Below are 18,861 nucleotides of genomic sequence, written 5' to 3' on the forward strand. Positions count from 1 at the left end.
ATTTGCCGTGTAACCGATCAACATTTTTTGCCGTTAATTCGTTTGACTTCCTCATTTCTCGGTGCTAGGATTGCACGTGTACTCATTTTTTATGTTGATAACCCTTCGTGATGAAATTCTTCAATAAGATTTGGACATTATACGTCTTCTTTAATTGGGAACTTAACGTCAAAATGTATAAGAGCTGAGAGCTCAGGAAGTGTGTCTGACAAAAGCATTCACATGAATGAGAAGTGAGAGGACCGTGGTCTTATTTGAAAATGTTTGAGAGGAGGGCATGACTTGAAAAAATCTCTCTTCCAAAAAGTCGCGTTACATCGAGGGATTTTTTTTTTTATATATAATAGAGAGATTGCAAAGATAGCCAAAATTATTTCACATACTTTTACAGCATAGTTTCTAAATCTTTGGTTCACTGGTTGGCTGATTTTTGGGTCTTGCATAGTCAAGAGTCATAATTCGACGGGAAAGGGTCACATATGGTTTGTGGTGAGTCTCGCAAAGGGTTGTCGCAGGAGGTTTAAGCAATTGACGTTAGCTCCGCTATGTCCTATAGCGGCAAATCTCCAAGGAATCCCCTCACCCCAGGATGACAATGTTGGCATTGATTCTGGGTCTCGAACATACGAAGAAGGCAAAATTGAGTTGCAACAAAAAAGAAGTTTAAGAAACACTGTTTTACCGGATTGGAATATCTCAGAATCCTCCAGCAATCGGACACACCACCTTACAGATTTAAGACCTTTCTGTGTTTGTGCATTTTCGGTTTCTTGCATATTATCATCTCTTCACAGTAGGACTGCCAAATTTTCCAAAGACCTGAATATAACCTTGTAAACCATCCTGGCTGGATCGCCAGCCCATGCCTGGTGTTAATGACACCTGTTACTGTTTTCTAGTGCTGTTATGGCACATCAACGTAATCGATCTAGTCAATTATTTAAATTCATCGGTTGATGTGGCATATGTCGACACATCATGTTTTTACCGTCTTTCAAGAGATCAACATGGCAGCACCTAGTTAATCTACAGGTCCTTCATGGAGAAGACCACAGACTTGTAAAGTATGGGAGTACTTTCAGCTAAAGCCAAATAATACTGCGTACTGTATCCTCTGTAAATGTGAAACGGCGTATCACAGCAGCGTAACAGCGGTGCAGGAGCATCTATGGTGGAAGCATTTCGGAGTTTTCTATGAAGATGCTGCCAATACAGCACTGTATGTTCTAATTACTTTTTTTAGTTCTGATTGGTAAATCACTGCATCCTACAGTCATTTATTTTCTTGAGCACTGAATTTCATAAAGGACCCATCAATGCAGCTTATGATTAATAAAAAAAAAAAGATATGATCTAAAAGTAAGGTACAATGTGACAGAAATAGCATATAACATATTGTTAGTTAGCGATTATTGAGATGTTTATGATACATTACTTTACTGTCACTTTATTTTTATTTTTTTTTTTTGCCGAAGTTTTTGTTATATAATCTGAAGTGTTACTTGAATTGATAAGTTGTGCTCAAGCATAACTTTAACTGAATTAATTATTAAACTTCCGTTATCTTGTGCTACTGAGCTCCTGAGTGGATGATAGCAATTTTAACTTTTTTATTTTCAGTCAGTGTCAAGTCTTCTGTTCGCTATCTTTTTTTAACTTTGTCAGGTACAAAGTATAGGGAAAGTATCGTGATCATCCAAAAATTTGATCTCGAAATTTTGATGAATCTCGACATTTTAGACCTCCCTGAGTCCGATTTACTTTCTCGTAGGGAAAGTATTGTAATCGTCCAAAAATTTGACCACAAGATTTTGATGAAACTCAATGTTTTAGTCCTCCTTGAATCCAATTTACTTTTTTGTAGGGAAAGTATTGTAATCGTCCAAAAGTGCAATTTTGAGATTTTGATGGATCTCAAATTTTTACGACCTCCCTGAGTCCGATTTACTTTCTCGGAGGGAAAGTATTGTAATCATCCAAAAATTTGGTTTTGAGATTTTGATGAATCTCGACATTTTAGACCTCCCTGAGTCCGAAAATACAAATTTTGGAATTCTGTCTGTGTGTGTGAGTGTGTGTGTATGTAAACACAATAACTTTAGTACGCTTTCACTTAGGTCAACCAAATTTTGAATACAAGTATTAGGTTCAAAATGTAGCTCTATGTCAACTTTTGGGCTAACCAGAAGTTGTACTTTACCTTTTATTCATGTAGCTGCAGAGTCTGATTTATTCCACTTTACTTTTATAATAATTGTTCGATATGTCAATAATGTGATTTGATTTATGGTTGATGGTTCTTTAATGTACATAATATAAAAATATACTCATTGTCTTGCAGTTTACTCCTCAAATATCCATCCCTATATCTGAGTATACGAGAAAGTCGAGGGGAGACCACTCACGATTTTTTTTTTGTGTGATCAGCTTTTTATTAAGTAAAGACAAATTGACAGGATATATCAATAAACGGAGATAGCATGCAAAAGTAACCCAATCCACCTACGCCCACTCTCTCCTACCCAACCTGAGATAGGGATTTAAAAAAAAAATTATGGAGTTACACGCCGAGATTTGCACAATTGAGCCACCGCAGCAGACCAGGATTCCATGACATTACTGCAAGCACCATTAGTTTGCGCTGCAGACAACTCCAAATGTATTAAATTGTAGAAGGAGGACCACCAGTTGTCGACAGTGACACATTCAGGTGTCTTCCAGTGGGTTCCCAGACAGAATAACTTGTGTTCAGAGAGTTTGCGTGGAAGCCTAGAAAGATCTAAAAGAAGAAAGATTTGCGGTAACAGAGGAATAATGGAAAAAAGGAAGACATTAGGTGACATATATGTATCCAAAAGGACAAGACAGGGGGACAGTGCCAGGACATGTGGAGAAAAGGGAACATAATTGACAGAGCAGATCAGCAGTGGGGCCCATCAAAATCCGCTCATCGGGAGTAGGATGGAGTCTGTGTAGAATTTTGAACTGCAGGGCGTGCTGGGAGTTTGGGTTTCTAGAACAAAACCTTATACTGGAGAGGAGGGTGTCCCATGAAAGGGGTGAAGGGAGAGGAGAAAGGTCTCTGAATCAAAGAGAAATCAAGGGAAGAGGTTTATAGGATGCTTTGCCAAGTGAACAGTAGAGGGTACAGATAGGTTTTTTTTTTGGGTGAAAAAGAACAAAACAGAGAGTACAATGAGTGATTGCGGGGGTGGGCATTAGTCAGGGAAGCCCCACATGCTTGAGGACTGATCAGAGTTGCAGGTAGAAAAAGAAACTGGAACCAGGTAGATTAAAATGTGCTTGTAAAGACTGGAACATCATAAGCGCTAAACTATTAAACAGATCCCCCAGCACACTAATTCCAGCCCGCTGCCAGGGAGGAAATTTTTATTTTCTTCATTAAACCCTTGCAGTGATTTAAAACACTGGAGAAATTCGGGACGGGTGTTTAAGGAAGAATCCCTGTGGATGGAGTCATTGCAGTGCAGGATTTTGCTGCCATTCACTACACATTTTGTACCGATGGGTATTTTCTTTGGAGAATCATGTCTGGCCCTGCGAGACTAAAACCAGAGAAAGCAAACAAGAACAAAAATGTCAGAATGAAAACAAACCACAATACTAACTATGACGAAGAGGATGAAACATCCTAAAGCTTCAGTTTAATTACTGCTGGGGCTGGGACCCCTGTATGTTATAATTAGATGGCTCCACATACAGGAGACAGGGCAGAACACAAATAATATTACAAAGAAAAGCCAAAGTAAAGAAAGTCATGAAATTGGAAGCATATACAGACAATATAAAACCAAACACAGAATTAATAACATACTATGCACGTTTTATTTGTAAACAACAAAAAAAACAACAAGTAGGCTCCTGTGCAGGTGACATAACAGCAGTTGTCCCATTGCCCGTTCTTTACCCTTTAAAATGACGCCATGGAAGGTTAACTAACTCTCTTCTGCTCAAAGCTGTGGTGCTGAGATGAGGAGGAAGGCATATTTCAAAGTAGTAATTGTGACACGAATAGAGCTGCAATCCCACCAGAGACGTGGAAATCGAGGAATTCATCACTATGGTCAGAAGGGCCAGGGCTGTGGTTTCTGCCGCATGAAAAATGTCCTTGTTTACAATGTGTGAATTTCCACCCCAAGGAGCCTAGGAGAGCTCTACCAGGCCGCACAAATACTTTTTTAAGCTAATAGTTTTCTTTGGCACATTAAACACCTAATCGCTTATTCCAAAATATCATACATCTTATAGCTGTGGGTGGCTCAAGCGAGAGCAGACGATGGAGAGCCTGCATGTTCTGGCTGAGCTGAAACTCAAAGGCTTCCTCGACCAAAAAAAAAGAACGCACAAGCCATTTAACATCTTACACTGTGGCATCTGCACAAATGTGCATTTAACGTCGGGCAGTGACTTCAACTTTTATGCTCAAAAATGGGCATTCCTACTGGCTTATAATAAATAAATAAAATTTCAAGCTTTAATAATAGAGTTCCAGTTTTCTTCACAGAATGCAATCAAAGTGATGTGGAGGATGGAGGCAGTAAGGAAGGACCTGGAGAACCAAAGAAAATTTTTGGTGCCAGCCAGACCACCCCGTTTAGTGCAGTCGTCCAAAAAAATAGAATAAAAACGAGCCTGTGGTGGCACAACTGAAAACGGACGAAACATCTGCTTCAAAGGCTTTTATAAACAATCGGCTTCCTCGAGTGGGTCTGCTTCAGGAAGCTTGTGTATGTGGGACAATTCCGTTAACTGAGATTGTGGCACCCCACCTGCCAAGTTGTTTTGCTTGCCTAAGGTAAAGTCATCTCTGATGGAGGATTGCAGGAATCATCGGGTAGAGGGGTCCTTTCATCGGATTGGATGGCCCAGTGCTGTCTCAGCTGTGGAATGGCCAACGGGGGGAGGCAGCTTGATGGCAGAGGTCTTCAGGACTCTAAATAAATCCAAATCTTATTATGTGATAACATCTACTTTTAAATTCTGCTCTGTTTTTATTTTTATACTGTATTGAGGATTTATTCTGTTCTATGTATTGTACTGTATTGTATTGACCCCCTTCTTTTTGACACCCACTGCATGCCCAACCTCCCTGGAAAGGGGTCTCTCTTTGAACTGCCTTTCCTGAGGTTTCGTCCATTTTTTCCTTGCAAGGGTTTTTTTGGGGGCTGGGGGGCTGTCAAAAGGCACTTCTTGTGTGATTTTTGGGCTATACAAAAATACATTGTATTGTAGTGTATTGTATTTTATGTCATCCCCTTTAAACTGTCCCAGCGTTAAGGGGTGTGGTTTACTTGAGTGGGAGGCGTGGCTGAGTTAGCCACTAGGGTTGATTTCTCTGAGCTAGGAAAGAGAAAAGAGAAAATACGGTTAGCATTGGTGCCCCCTTCTGTCCCGGTGGATTATTGCATACCTTGTCCGAGCCTGGAAGGTGATCCTCAGGTGCACATGTGTGGCGGCAGCAAGGAAAATTTTCAATTTGCTCTACTTAAACAATTACCTTCCCAGCCTTTTTTCCATTGCTTACACATTCACCATGTAGAAGAGAGACACTTAGTGCAGAAAAGACATGGCAGTGCCAAATGGACCACACTGAACAGGCACAGCAGTCGGTAGTGCTGTAGCTGGGAACAGGAATGACAGGTCCACATGCAAGAAAAAAGTTAGGATGGCAAATGGGTTGTCCCGTTTAATCAACTGAAATGTCCAAAAAAAAAAAAGGAACACCTCTTGGTGTTGTGCTTCTTATTATTGTCGGCACAATGCAGACAAAAATGATTTGTCCCTAAGCTGCAGAATTTGGGGTCTTATCATAGAAGCTCCATCTGGCGGGTCACTCTGTTTGCAAAAGGCGCCTCGTTCCATGCCGCCGGGTTTCTTATGGCTAGATAGATAGATAGATAGATAGATAGATAGATAGATAGATAGATAGATAGATAGATAGATAGATAGATAGATAGATAGAGTGAAAGGCACTATATAATAGATACTTTTTGTCCAGCTGGGCAACTGAAAGGGGTGGGGCTAAGTGCCCTTATTGGGCGGGTTCTCTGCGCTGTGGGGAGTGAAGGAGAAGAGAATGCTAGTGCAACGTGCTCCCCCCCCCCATCCCGGTACGTTATTACATATCTTGTTTGAGCCCCCTGAGGAGATCCTCTGACACGCATCTGTGACAATGCGTTAAACTCTGCTTCAGATTTGAAGGACAGAAACGGCATTTTCAGCAAGGACAAACTTCCCCCTATGCAGTGAGAGAAGAATAAGACCACCTAGCAACTGTCCCAGTTAATGGCATATGTAGTGTAAAAACATGGTCCTTTTTTTTTTTCCTTCAGGCATTTTTCAATAACTTCAGGTTTTATGTGACGCAGCCTCGCTTCTGTGAGGAACTGGTGCCTGCATCAACAATCAAAGGATCCCAGCCCTGAAGAATGCTTTGATGTTCTTTTGCAACTTCTGTGAAGTTCAGCCCAAGCAGGCAAGGAAGGCATTCTTTACTCAACCATAAAGAAGTTTTACTCCAGTGTGGACGAACCATATTAGGTCCTTTATTGTAATAAAAAAGGGGTGAGGGCCTCTTTTTACTCTCAGAACAGCCTCAAATCTTCGTGGCATGGATTCCACAAGATGTTGGAAATACCCCTTTGAGATTCTGGTCCATGTTGACATGATTGCATCACATGATTTCTGCAGATTGCCAGCTGCGCATTCATGCTGTGAATCTCACGTTAGAACGGTCGAGACGAGAAAAGGCCATGCAGCCCAACAAAGCTTGCCAGTCCTGTCCACTGAATTCTTCTAAAATAACATCAAGTCGAGTTTTGAGGGTCCCTAAAGTCCTCCTGTCTACCACACTACTTGGTCACTTATTCCAGGTGTCTGTGGTTCTCTGTGTGAAGAAAAACTTCCTAATGTTTTGCAAAATTTACCCTTAACTTTCCAATGGTGTCCCTGTGTTCTTGATCAACTCATTTTAAAGTCACCGTCTCGATCCACTGCACTAATTCCCTTTAAACACTTCAGTCAGATCTCCTCTTCATCTCCTTTTGTTCAAACTCTAAAGGCTCAGCTCTTTTAATCTTTCCTCATAACTCATCCCCTGTAGCCCTGGACTCAGCCTAGTCGCTCTTCTCTTGACCTTCTCTAGTGCTGCTATGTCCTTTTTGTAGCCTGGAGATCAAAACTGCACCCAGTACTCCAGATGAGGCCTCACCAGTGTGTTATAAAGCTTGAGCAGAACCTTCTGTGACTTGTACTCCACACATCAAGGCGCTATATAACCTGACATTTTGTTAGCCTTCTTAATGGCTTCTGAACACTGTCGGGAAGTCGATAGCTTAGAGTCCACTATGACTCCTAAATCCTTCTCATAAGGTGTACTCTCAATTTTCCGACCGCCCATTGTGTATTCAAACCTCATATTTTTACTTCCTATGTGTAATTCTTTACATTTACTGACATTAAATTTCATCTGCCACAAATCTGCCCAAGCCTGTATGCCATCCCAGTCCCTCTGTGATGATTCAACGGATTCTCGATGATCTTCCAGTCAATCCACCTATCTTGGTATCATCTGCAAAATTAAACAGCTTGTTATTTCCGTTTCTGCCCAAATCATTTATATTATTAAACACAGCAGCAGCCTCAGCACTGCCCCCTGTAGGACGCCACTCTTAAAATCAGCCAATTCTGATAAGGTTTTTCACACCATCACCCTTTGCTTCCTGTGTCTGAGCCAATTCTGCACCCATCTACACACCACACCCTGAACTCCCACATCATTTAGTTTGATGCCCACCCTTTCATGTGGCACCTCATCAAGTGCTTTCTGAAAGTCAAGATAAATGATATCATCTGCTCTACTTTGATCATGTCCTTTTTTTTCTTCCTCATAGAATTCTAGCATGTTTTTAAAACAAGACCTCCCTCCTCTGAACCTATGCTGACTGTTCAGTAAAACTCCTGTTCTTGCCAGGTGCTGCTCAATCTCACTCGTAATGTACCTCTGATGCACAGGTGTACCAAAAAATGTCCTATAAGTTTCAGATGCGGTGACAGAGAAGGCCACTGAAGAGCACTCAGCTCGTTGTCTTGTTCATGAACCCTGTTTGCTGCATTATCATGCTGGAAGTAAGTTTTAGCCTTGAAGGGATGCTCATGGTCAAAAGCAATACTCAAACAGGCCGTGGCCTTCGAGTGACAATTGATTGGTATTACCAGGCCCACACCACCGGCAGCAGCCTGGACTGTTGACATAAGGCAGGTTGGATTAATTCTGTTGGTGCCAAATTCTGACCCTACCATCTGTGTACAGTTGTGGCCAAAAGTTTTGAGAATGACACAAGTATTGGTTTTCACAAAGTTTGCTGCTTCAGTGTTTTTAGATCTTTGTGTCAGATGTTTCTATGGTATACTGAAGTAGAATTACAAGCATTTCACAAGTTTCAATGGCTTTTATTGACAATGACATTACGTTTATGCAAATAGTCAATATCTGCAGTGTTGGCCCTTTTTTCTTTTTCAAGACCTCTGCAGTTCACCTTGGCAGGCTGTCAGTAAACTTCTGGGCCAAATCCTGACTGATGGCAGCCCATTTCTTCTACGTTAATCTGTATCCAGTCCTGCAAGTTGGTCCTCCAACTTGCAGGTAAAACTTTTGGATTGGCACTCCGGCCACCGTAAAAAACCTCAGTTGTCACCCACTGCACCTAGCGTATTACATTTAATATCTGCCACGGAAAATGCGTAACCTTGATAAACTGGGGCACCGATAATCGTGGCATTCTACTGTAATAACATAAAGAAAAAGAATAATTGTGTGCCATCTGCACTTTAGAGAGCTCCTCCTCCTCCTCTGTCATATCGGGTCGAAAGACGCCCTCCTCTGTCTGGCTGTTCGTTTATAAAGGCCCGCCCCCTGGAAGAGGTGGGGCTAGGCATCCTCTCCTTGTGAGGGCTCTTTGGTGCTATGGAGGAAACTGGAGATTTTGTTGGTGACGGTGCCACCAGCCTTCCAGGTGGTCCCTAGGCGAACATGCACGACACTCCTTACTACTGTAGAAAAGTTGATTAGATTTTATAAAAAGGTTTTCTTGTCATGTTAAGTGAATACATCGTATATGAGGCAAATTAACAGACATTGCATCATGCAACCTGCAACAGCCATAGGAACAGTAAACAAGATGTCTGTACACGTGAAAAAACCACACACACAAAATGGCATCACCTGTAAACAAAAAAGAAACCCAAGATTGGCAATGTGGTAACATCACCGCTGTGACTAGTAGGGGGTGTAGCACTAGCAGCACCCCAAACACAACTATACAACACTGTCCTGGGTTCAAACAGAAGATATTGTTTTATTTTAGAGTACCTCCAAATCCTTTCCACAAAATCTTCATATCTCCTTCCACTAATACAAAAATCTTATTGTGTTCTTCCACACCTCCCACATAGTCTCATCCACGCTCCTCCCGGCTCTGACTTCCTATATGGGAAATTCGACTTCTTTTATGCCGGACCCGGGAGTACTTCCAATGCCGCTGCATCATATCATGCAAGTTTTTTTAAAGTAGGGACGGTCTGCTCCTGCAGGTCCCCCTGGTGGCACCCATGCAACACAACAGGGCTGTCTCACTGAACTACAATTCCCAGCCTGTCTTGCAGGTATCCATGCAGGCACCATAGTCCAGGAAGACTGCCACCTATTGTGTCGGGAGAGCAAGTAGTCCATGCAATTAGCCTCCCCCTGTCCATCCACTGAACTGGCCTCCTAGCTGGGTAAGAAACCTTCAGCCATCTTGGCCGGAATGCCAGCCCATGCTTGGTGTCCATGGCACCACTCCTAATGATACAAATAATCAACTCCAAGAAAAACAAAAGCAATTTGTGACAAACTGACTTTATAAAATTTGCAACAGTTTAAAAAAAAAAAAAAAAAAAAGTGAAATAAAAAGTTCAAAATCATGCCACACTGACACATTCTTCTTAATTAAAGGATACATTTAGTATTTCTCAAGTCGTACTTATTTCTTTACGGTTGTGGTGGCTCTGAGGCTAAGGATTTGTTCTGGTATCTGAAAGGTTGCCACTTCAGTTCCCATTACTGCCAGAAGGGATTCTACTTTGTTGGACCCTTGAGTAAGACCCTTAACCTGAAAATTACTCCAGGGGTGCAATACAATGACAGACCCAGTACTCTGACCCCCAAAGGTCATGCGAAAAGACAGCTTACCCTCGATGATTAATAAGGTATAGCAAATTTAAAAAAAAACACAGTATACATTAGTTTATTACATGAAGTTGCATATTTTATACATTAAAAAAAAGCAAACTTATCCTTCTTTTGCATTTTATAAGCGAGATAAAGGGTATCGGGGGATCCCATTCTAAACATCCATCCATCCATTATCCAACCCGCTATATCCTAACACAGAGTCACGGGGGTCTGCTTTAGCCAATCCCAACCAACACAGGGCGCAAGACAGGATCCAAACCCCGGGCAGGATGCCAGCCCACCACAGGACACACACACCCACACACCAAGCACACACTAGGGACAATTTAGAATCGCCAATCCACCTGACCTGTATGTCTTTGGACTGTTGGAGGAAACCCACGCAGACACGCGGAAAACATGCAAACTCCACGCAGGGAGGACCCGGGAAGCAAACCCTGATCTCCTAACTGCGAGGCAGCAGCTCTACCCACTGCGCCACCATGCTGCCCCCATTCTAAACAAGTGTCTTAAAATTTAGCCTAAACTTTAAATGTTATCAAATATTGATCAGCGTCTTTAAGATTAAACACATGTAAAACAGCCAATCTCAGCAAGCATCAGACTCAAGGTAGGGTAAACAAACGCAGACACATGGGCCACTTTAGCAACGCCAATCCCCCCAGCTTGTACTGTATGTGTTTAAACTGTGGGGAGAACATGCAAACTCCATGCAGATATAAACACCAGTCACCTTCACTGGGAGACAGCAGCACTACCATGTGCCACCTTGCCATCCAATATTATTATTAATATTATTATTATTATTATTATTATTATTATTGTTGTCCTCACTATCTTCCATCCATTAAAAAATTCATAAATTTTCTTTGATATAGCCACAATAATGATAATATTCATAAAACCATCCACCTTCCTAACCTGCTTATCCAAGAGATGGTTGTCGAGCAGCTACAGCCAATCCCAGCAAACATGAGGTGCTTTACAGGGTAAACACACACACGCTCAGACACACACACACATGCACACACACGCGCACACACACGCACACACACACACACACACACACACACACACACACAGGCCATTTTAGTAACACCAATCCCCCCAGCTTGTATGTGTTTAAACTGGGGGAAGAACATGCAGACTTAAAGCAAATGCAAACCGCCAGTCACCTTCACTGGGAGACAGTAGCACTACCACTGTGCCACCTTGCCATCCAGTATTATTATTATTGCTGTCCTCACTATCTTCCATCCATTAATCCATTAATATATTTTTCTGAGCTATATGGCACAATAATAATAATAATAATATTCATAAAACCATCCACCTTCCTAACCTGCTTATCCAGGGCAGGGTCGTGGAGCAGCTGCAGCCAATCCCAGCAAGCATCAGGTGCATTGCATGGTAAACACACACATAAATTTTGAATTTGAAATTGTGAATTTCCCCTTGGGATTAATAAAGTATCTATCTATCTATCTATCTATCTATCTATCTATCTATCTATCTATCTATCTATCTATCTATCTATCTATCTATCTATCTATCTATCTATCTATTATATAGTGCCCTTTCATATCTATCTATCTATCTATCTATCTATCTATCTATCTATCTATCTATCTATCTATCTATCTATCTATCTATCTATCTATCTATTATATAGTGCCTTTCATATATCTATCTATCTATCTATCTATCTATCTATCTATCTATCTATCTATCTATCTATCTATCTATCTATCTATCTATTATATAGTGCCTTTCATATCTATCTATCTATCTATCTATCTATCTATCTATCTATCTATCTATCTATCTATCTATCTATCTATCTATCTATCTATCTATATATCTATCTATCTTTCTATCTATCTATCTATCTATCTATCTATCTATCTATCTATCTATCTATCTATCTATCTATCTATTATATATCTATCTATCTATCTATCTATCTATCTATCTATCTATTATCTATCTATCTATCTATCTTTCTATCTATCTATCTATCTATCTATCTATCTATCTATCTTTCTATCTATCTATCTATCTATCTATCTATCTATCTATCTATCTATCTATCTATCTATCTATCTATCTATCTATCTATCTATCTATCTATCTATCTATCTATCTATCTATCTATCTATCTATCTATCTATCCACATGAGCCATTTTAGCAATGTCAATCCCCCTCAGCTTGTATGTGTTCACACTGTGGGGGTGAACTCCATGCAGATGCAGACCCCCAGTCTCCTTCACTGCGAGGCAGCAGCACTTACCATGTGCCACCTTGTCATCCAGTATTATTATTATTGTCATCATTAATAATTGGTGTCCTCATAATATTCTATCCTTTAATGTATTGTTTTGTTTCTTTTCTCCGCTACTGGCACAGTAATAATAATCATTCATTCATCCATCTTCCTAACCCGCTTATCCAGGACAGGGGCGTGGGACATGCTGGAGCCTCTGCCAACAAGCGTTGGCCACAAGACAGGGCACCAGTCATTCATCGAGATCTATAGATTTTAGTTTTAAAGTTTTTGACAAAACTAGCTTGTGTGAAAGTTTTATTTTTTTTTAATATACAGTACTTGAATTAGGCACTAGGATTATGTTCTTATCTCTTTTAAAATATAATTGTCAGACTGGGTGCAGAAGCTTGTCTGTGGTTTAAAATAATTGGGAACAGATGTTCCCGGAGAATTGCCATTGCCTTCTCTGTCGTTCTTTTCCTATTGTGCCAAAGTGATTTCAGCACTGGTGTGCCACAAGGAGCGGGCACTGACCCTTTAAGAATCCCCTCAGCTTTCTTTGCCTTGCTCTGCCCAAGTCTCCATACAGCTGCTTGTCTTTGATTATCCTCCTCTTCCCCCTAAAGAGGATAATGCTAGTGATTAATGAAAAGATGGCTTAAGCTGGCGCTCTCCAGTAGTCCCTTTGTGATTGGTTAAAGATGACATCATGCCTTTCATAACCAGTGGCAGATTGGTGGCTGAGGCACGTGCGGTGCCGGGTTGGACGCTAGCACAGTCAAATTGATTTATATCTGCCACACATGACCCAAACCACACTTCCGTAGTCCTTAAGACCCCCCAGGCCCAACCTTTTCACTGACTGGGTTTTTATTTTTCAGCACACGCTGACGAGTGCTGTGATGTTTCTATGGAGTCTGCTCCCAAACAGTTGCCCTTCAGCTATGCTATAATTAACCTTTGACTAGCAGAAACCCTAATACAAATCATTCTTTATTTCAGAGTGTCCTGTTTACATTTTGAGATTATTAAAAGTAAGATAATATTAAAAAAAATGTTATTTTGAGAGCTGAACTGAATCATCTGCCTGCTGCAACAGCATTCCTTAATGTTTTTATTTTCTGACATTTAATGGCGGGTGAATTGGTAATGCATACAGTTTTAGATCACCAGGTTACAAATAAAAAGATTTTATAGATTTAATACATGAATCAGAGAAGTTAGGCACAGCCTTAGTGTTACTGAAGGCTTTCCTAGTCTGTAAAACGTTTGAGTATAAATGAACACAAGGGAACTGTCGGCAATCCTTACCCTGTAGTACGGGGGTGTTGTACAGTGTTAGCCATTGTGGATGTAGTGAGACGTCAAGCAAAATGACACCTTTTATTGACAACCTAAAAAGATTACAGTATGTCGGCTTTCGAGGCACCTCAGGCCCCTTATTCACGCGGGATGTGATATCTTATATATAAACGTCTACATGTGTGTATCTGTCTGTCCAGTCCGGATGTGCGAGGCTACAGCAATAAGCTCAAAGAAAGTGACTCTGTTGTTAAAGTGAAACCGCTGAGAAAAGAGAAACTCACTTAGCCGGTAATACACAAGCGAGGCGAGCACATCAGCAAAACAAATCCTCCGAGGAGAAAGAAACTAGCGTAGCCGCTTATAGGCAACAGAGATGAGCAGGTTGGCAAAACGAAACCTCCAAAGAAAGACAGTCACTTAGCCGCTAATGCACAAGTGAGGCAAGCATGTCAGCATAACGAAGCCTCCGAAGAGAGAGTCACTTGCTTAGCGGCTAATACACAAGCGAGGCAGACATGTCGGGCAAAACGAAACCTCCGAGGAGAGAGAAACTAGCGTAGCCACTGAGAGACAATGGAGACGAGCTGGTTGGCAAAACGAAACCTCCGAAGAAAGACAGTCGCTTAGCCGCTAATGCACAAGCGAGGCGAGCACATCAGCAAAATGAAACCTCCGAAGACAGAGAAACTAGCGTAGCCGCTGATAGGCAACGGAGATGAGCAGGTTGGCAAAACGAAACCTCCAAAGAAAGACAGTTGCTTAGCCGCTAATGCACAAGTGAGGCAAGCATGTCAGCATAACGAAGCCTCCGAAGAGAGAGTCACTTGCTTAGCGGCTAATACACAAGCGAGGTGGACATGTCGGGCAAAACGAAACCTCCGAGGAGAGAGAAACTAGCGTAGCCACTGAGAGACAATGGAGACGAGCTGGTTGGCAAAACGAAACCTCCGAAGGAAGACAGTCGCTTAGCCGCTAATGCACAAGCAAGGCGAGCACATCAGCAAAACGAAACCTCCGAAGACAGAGAAACTAGCGTAGCCGCTGATAGGCAACGGAGATGAGCAAGTTGGCAAAACGAAACCTCCAAAGAAAGACAGTCGCTTAGCCGCTAATGCACAAGCGAAGCGAGCACGTCAGCAAAACAAAACTTCCTAGGAGAAAGATGCCCAGAGTAGTTCCTTTCAATTACCTGACATATCTACATATCAATTTTTTTTCTGACAATTTCAATAGTTTCTAGGACCCTGGGCTTTTTACAGCACGGGCTTACACAGATAGTGTAAATATAATTATATAATATTACAATATCTTATATATCAATGTCTACGCGTGGAAGTGTATGTGTGTCTGTCCAACCCGGAAGTGAGAGGTGGAGTCGGGGTAAGGACTCCTCCGACGAGGATACAGAAAACTCAGCTGCTAATAATTCAAGCGATGCTAGCACATCAGCAAAATGAAACCTCTGAAGAAAGACAAAGTCGCTAACATCGTCAAAACAGTATCCCATTTACTTTTCCTCCTGCTGCTAATGCACAAACGAGGTGAGCACGTCGGCAAAACGAAACCTCCGAAGAAAGACAGTCGCTTAGCTGCTAATGCACAGATGATGCGAGCACATTGACGAAACAAATCCTCCTAGGTGAGAGACACCCATAGTAGTTCCTTTCAATTTCCTGACATCTCTACATTTCAAATTTTTTTTTCTGATGATTTCAATAGTTTCTAGGACCCCGGGCTTTTTATAACACAGGCTTACACAGCTAGTGTAATATAAATATATATTATATAATATAATAATATGTAATTATATAATGTAATTATCATCACCGTGAAGCCTAAAAACCATGAGGACTGATTGAGGTCATTTACAGTATGTTAGGTAGAATGTCCAGTGGGGGCTTAGTGGTCTTGTGGCCTCAGAACCCCTGCAGATTTTTTTTTCCAGCCCTCTGTTTTTTTTGTTTTTGTTTTTTTTCTGTTCTCCAGGCCATCTGACCTTACTTTATTTTTTGTTACTTAGCATTGCCTAATCTTATTTTTATATTTTTCTTTTTTCTTTCTTCATCTTGTAAAACACTTTGAGCGTCATAATTTGTATGAAAACGTGATTAATAAATAAACGTCGTTGTTGCCTGAGAAGGGGCCCAAGTTGCCTCGAAAGCTGGCATGCTGTAATCTTTTTAGTTAGCCAATAAAAGGGGGCATTTTGCTTGACGTCTTACTACAATCCATACTCTGCAATGGATGTCCAGCCTGGTGGGTCCTTGCTTCACTACACAGATATTTATATATCTGGAAACAAAGATTAATTTGAAAATGTGAAATGTATCTGTTCTGGTCTGCTTTCCTTGATTGTTTTCTCTCTTTTCTATCATTAATAATTGCTGTCCTTGGTGTATTCTATCCATTAGTGTATTATTATATTTCTTTTCTCCACTATAGACACAATAATAATAATCATACATCCATCCAACCCACTTATCTGGGGTAAGGGCATGGGATGGCTGGAGTCTCTGCCAACAAGCGCTGGGCACAAGACAGGGCACCAGTCATTCATCAGTTCTCATCGAGATCTATGGATTTTTGCTTTTTTCTCTTTTCTATCATTAATAGTTGCGCTCCTCTGTAAATTCTCTTTTTCTTTTTATTTTCCCAAAATGTCTTCACTTTTTCATTAAAAAATCAATAATATGTAAGCAACCTACCCCAGCCATCCATTTTCCAAACCCGCTTATTCTGAGCAGGTTCTCAGGGCAAGTGGTGCGTACTCGTCTTCGGAAAGCTTGGATTGCTGCCAGAAGAGGCGTTGGCGAGGCCAGCAGGGGGCTTTGCTTGCTTTACCCTGTAGTCTGTGTGTGGGTTCCAGTGCCCCAGAGCAGTGACAGAAGGGGACACTGTGCTGTTATGCCCATGAACTGTTTTGCCCCTTTGTGGTTTGTGGTGCCAGACTGCCAGGCTGACTAAGAGTTTCTTCTTCAGCTCCCACTAATGACAAACAACCTGCTGACCTACTGGGAGTGTCAACTGCTGAACACACACACAGACTGTTTGAACTCACACTGTACGAGGTGAGACACAAAAATAACTGGACAGGGCTTGGCCGTCTGGAGGTCGGCTGGATGTGAACCATAGAACTATATCCCCTCCTACACGCCCTTTCAAACCGCCGACTGGCTAGGCATATCCTATGAACAGCCCAGGATTTGCACAACAATCGCTATAAGAGTTGTCGCGACAATTTTGGGTGAAAAAATCGAACAGCGAGACAAGACAAGACAACGCTCCCACGCACAATGCTTTTTCCATAAAGTACTTTTTGACTGACAAAAACGTTCCTGTCCTCTATCATCCTCCCTTTTCCCCCCGACTTAGCTCCCTGTGATTTTTACTTCTTCCTGAAAATCAAAAGTGACCTGAAGGGAACACATTTTTCTTCAATGGATGAAGTGAAGACAGAAACTGCAAGCCTGTTGAAGAGCCTCAAGCAAGAAGACTTCCAGCACTGTTTCAATCAATGGAAGATACGTATGGAGCGGTGTAGAGATCGGGAGGGGGAGTATAGAGAAGGTGACACTGTTTAGAATGGTCTAATTCAGCAATAAATATATATTTTTTTTACCAATATAGTGGAACCTCGGTTCACGACCATAATTCGTTCCAAAACTCTGGTCGTAAACCGATTTGGTCGTGAACCGAAGCAATTTCCCCCATAGGATTGTATGTAAATACAATTAATCTGTTCCAGACGGTACGAACTGTATGTAAATATATATTTTTAAAGATTTTTAAGCACAAATATAGTTAATTACACCATAGAATGCACATTGTAATAGTAAACTAAATGTAAAAACATTGAATAACACTGAGAAAACCTTGAACAACAGAGAAAACTAACATTGCAGGAGTTTGTGCTATAATCTTACGAACCGATCGCTGTATAAACACTTTTTTTTTTTTAATGAGTTTTAAGCACAGGGGGAAAAAAAGGAAAATTTGAACAAATCCGAACTTTATTTAAAAACTAACCACAAGCAACCAAGAAAGTAACATTGCAGGAGTTCCCTACAACCCGATTGCAGGGAAAAAAAATGAACATTTGAAAAATCCGTAACTTAATAAACAACCAAGAAAAGTAACATTGCAACAATTCACGCTACGAAACGAAAAATGAACATTTGAAAAATCCGTAATACAAAAACTAACCATAAACCACCAAGAAAACCAACCTTGCATGAGTCGAGTTCTGGCATGAAGTGAGGAGGAACTGGGTGGAGAGGAGGTAACAGTGCTTAGAAGCCATGGTTAACTGGAAAAGCACACGAAATACTGTAGAGCACAAAGAGTTCACAGGTAAAGCACGCACGTCTGACTGAGAACAATGAACAGGGAGAGGCTGAATACGTGCTTACATACAGTAATCGGCGCGTACGAACTGGAAGGGAAATGAAATAGAGAGTTCACAGGTAAAGCACGCATGTCTGACCGAGAACAATGCAACACGTGCGGAAATCATTGGCGCGCACAAACCGAAAGGGAAACTGGCTTGTTCGTATACCGAGTATGTGGTCGTGAACCGAGGCAAAAGTTTGGCAAACTTTTTGGTCGTAAACCGATTTGTACGTGTACTAAGATGTTCGTGAACCAAGGTTCCACTGTATGGTTATTTTTGTGTCTCACCTTGTTCTTTCAGAATCTTACATCTCCTAAAATGTTGTTATGTCTGTGCATTACGTTAATGTTTTTCGCCACTTGAACGCTTGGCTGCTATTCACCAATGGATTATACAGTACATATATATTTTGTCAGTTTACGCTGTCTGTTATGTCTTTCTTTTGTTGTATAACGTGCACTTGTCTCTTAGCTTGTGTTCGTACATTGAGCCTGGAGAAATGCCATTTCGTTCAGCTTTGCATTCCTTGTTGTATGGTTTGAATGACAATAAAGTAAATCCAGTTCAAATAAACTAAACCCAAAAATTGGCACTGTCCTATGGATGAGACATAAATTCGAAGTCCTGACTCTCTTAGTGGTTGG

The 18,861-nt window shown here is 41.2% G+C and overlaps 1 protein-coding gene across 1 annotated transcript in view; it reads left to right on the forward strand.

The window, feature by feature from the left end:
- The window catches only part of dusp8a (dual specificity phosphatase 8a), a 412,005-nt gene that overhangs the window by 127,911 nt on the left and 265,233 nt on the right, over window positions 1-18,861 (forward strand). The window lies entirely within an intron of this gene.

Source organism: Erpetoichthys calabaricus, chromosome 2, assembly GCF_900747795.2.
Source record: "Erpetoichthys calabaricus chromosome 2, fErpCal1.3, whole genome shotgun sequence".
In the NCBI taxonomy this organism is placed as follows: Eukaryota; Metazoa; Chordata; class Cladistia; order Polypteriformes; family Polypteridae; genus Erpetoichthys; species Erpetoichthys calabaricus.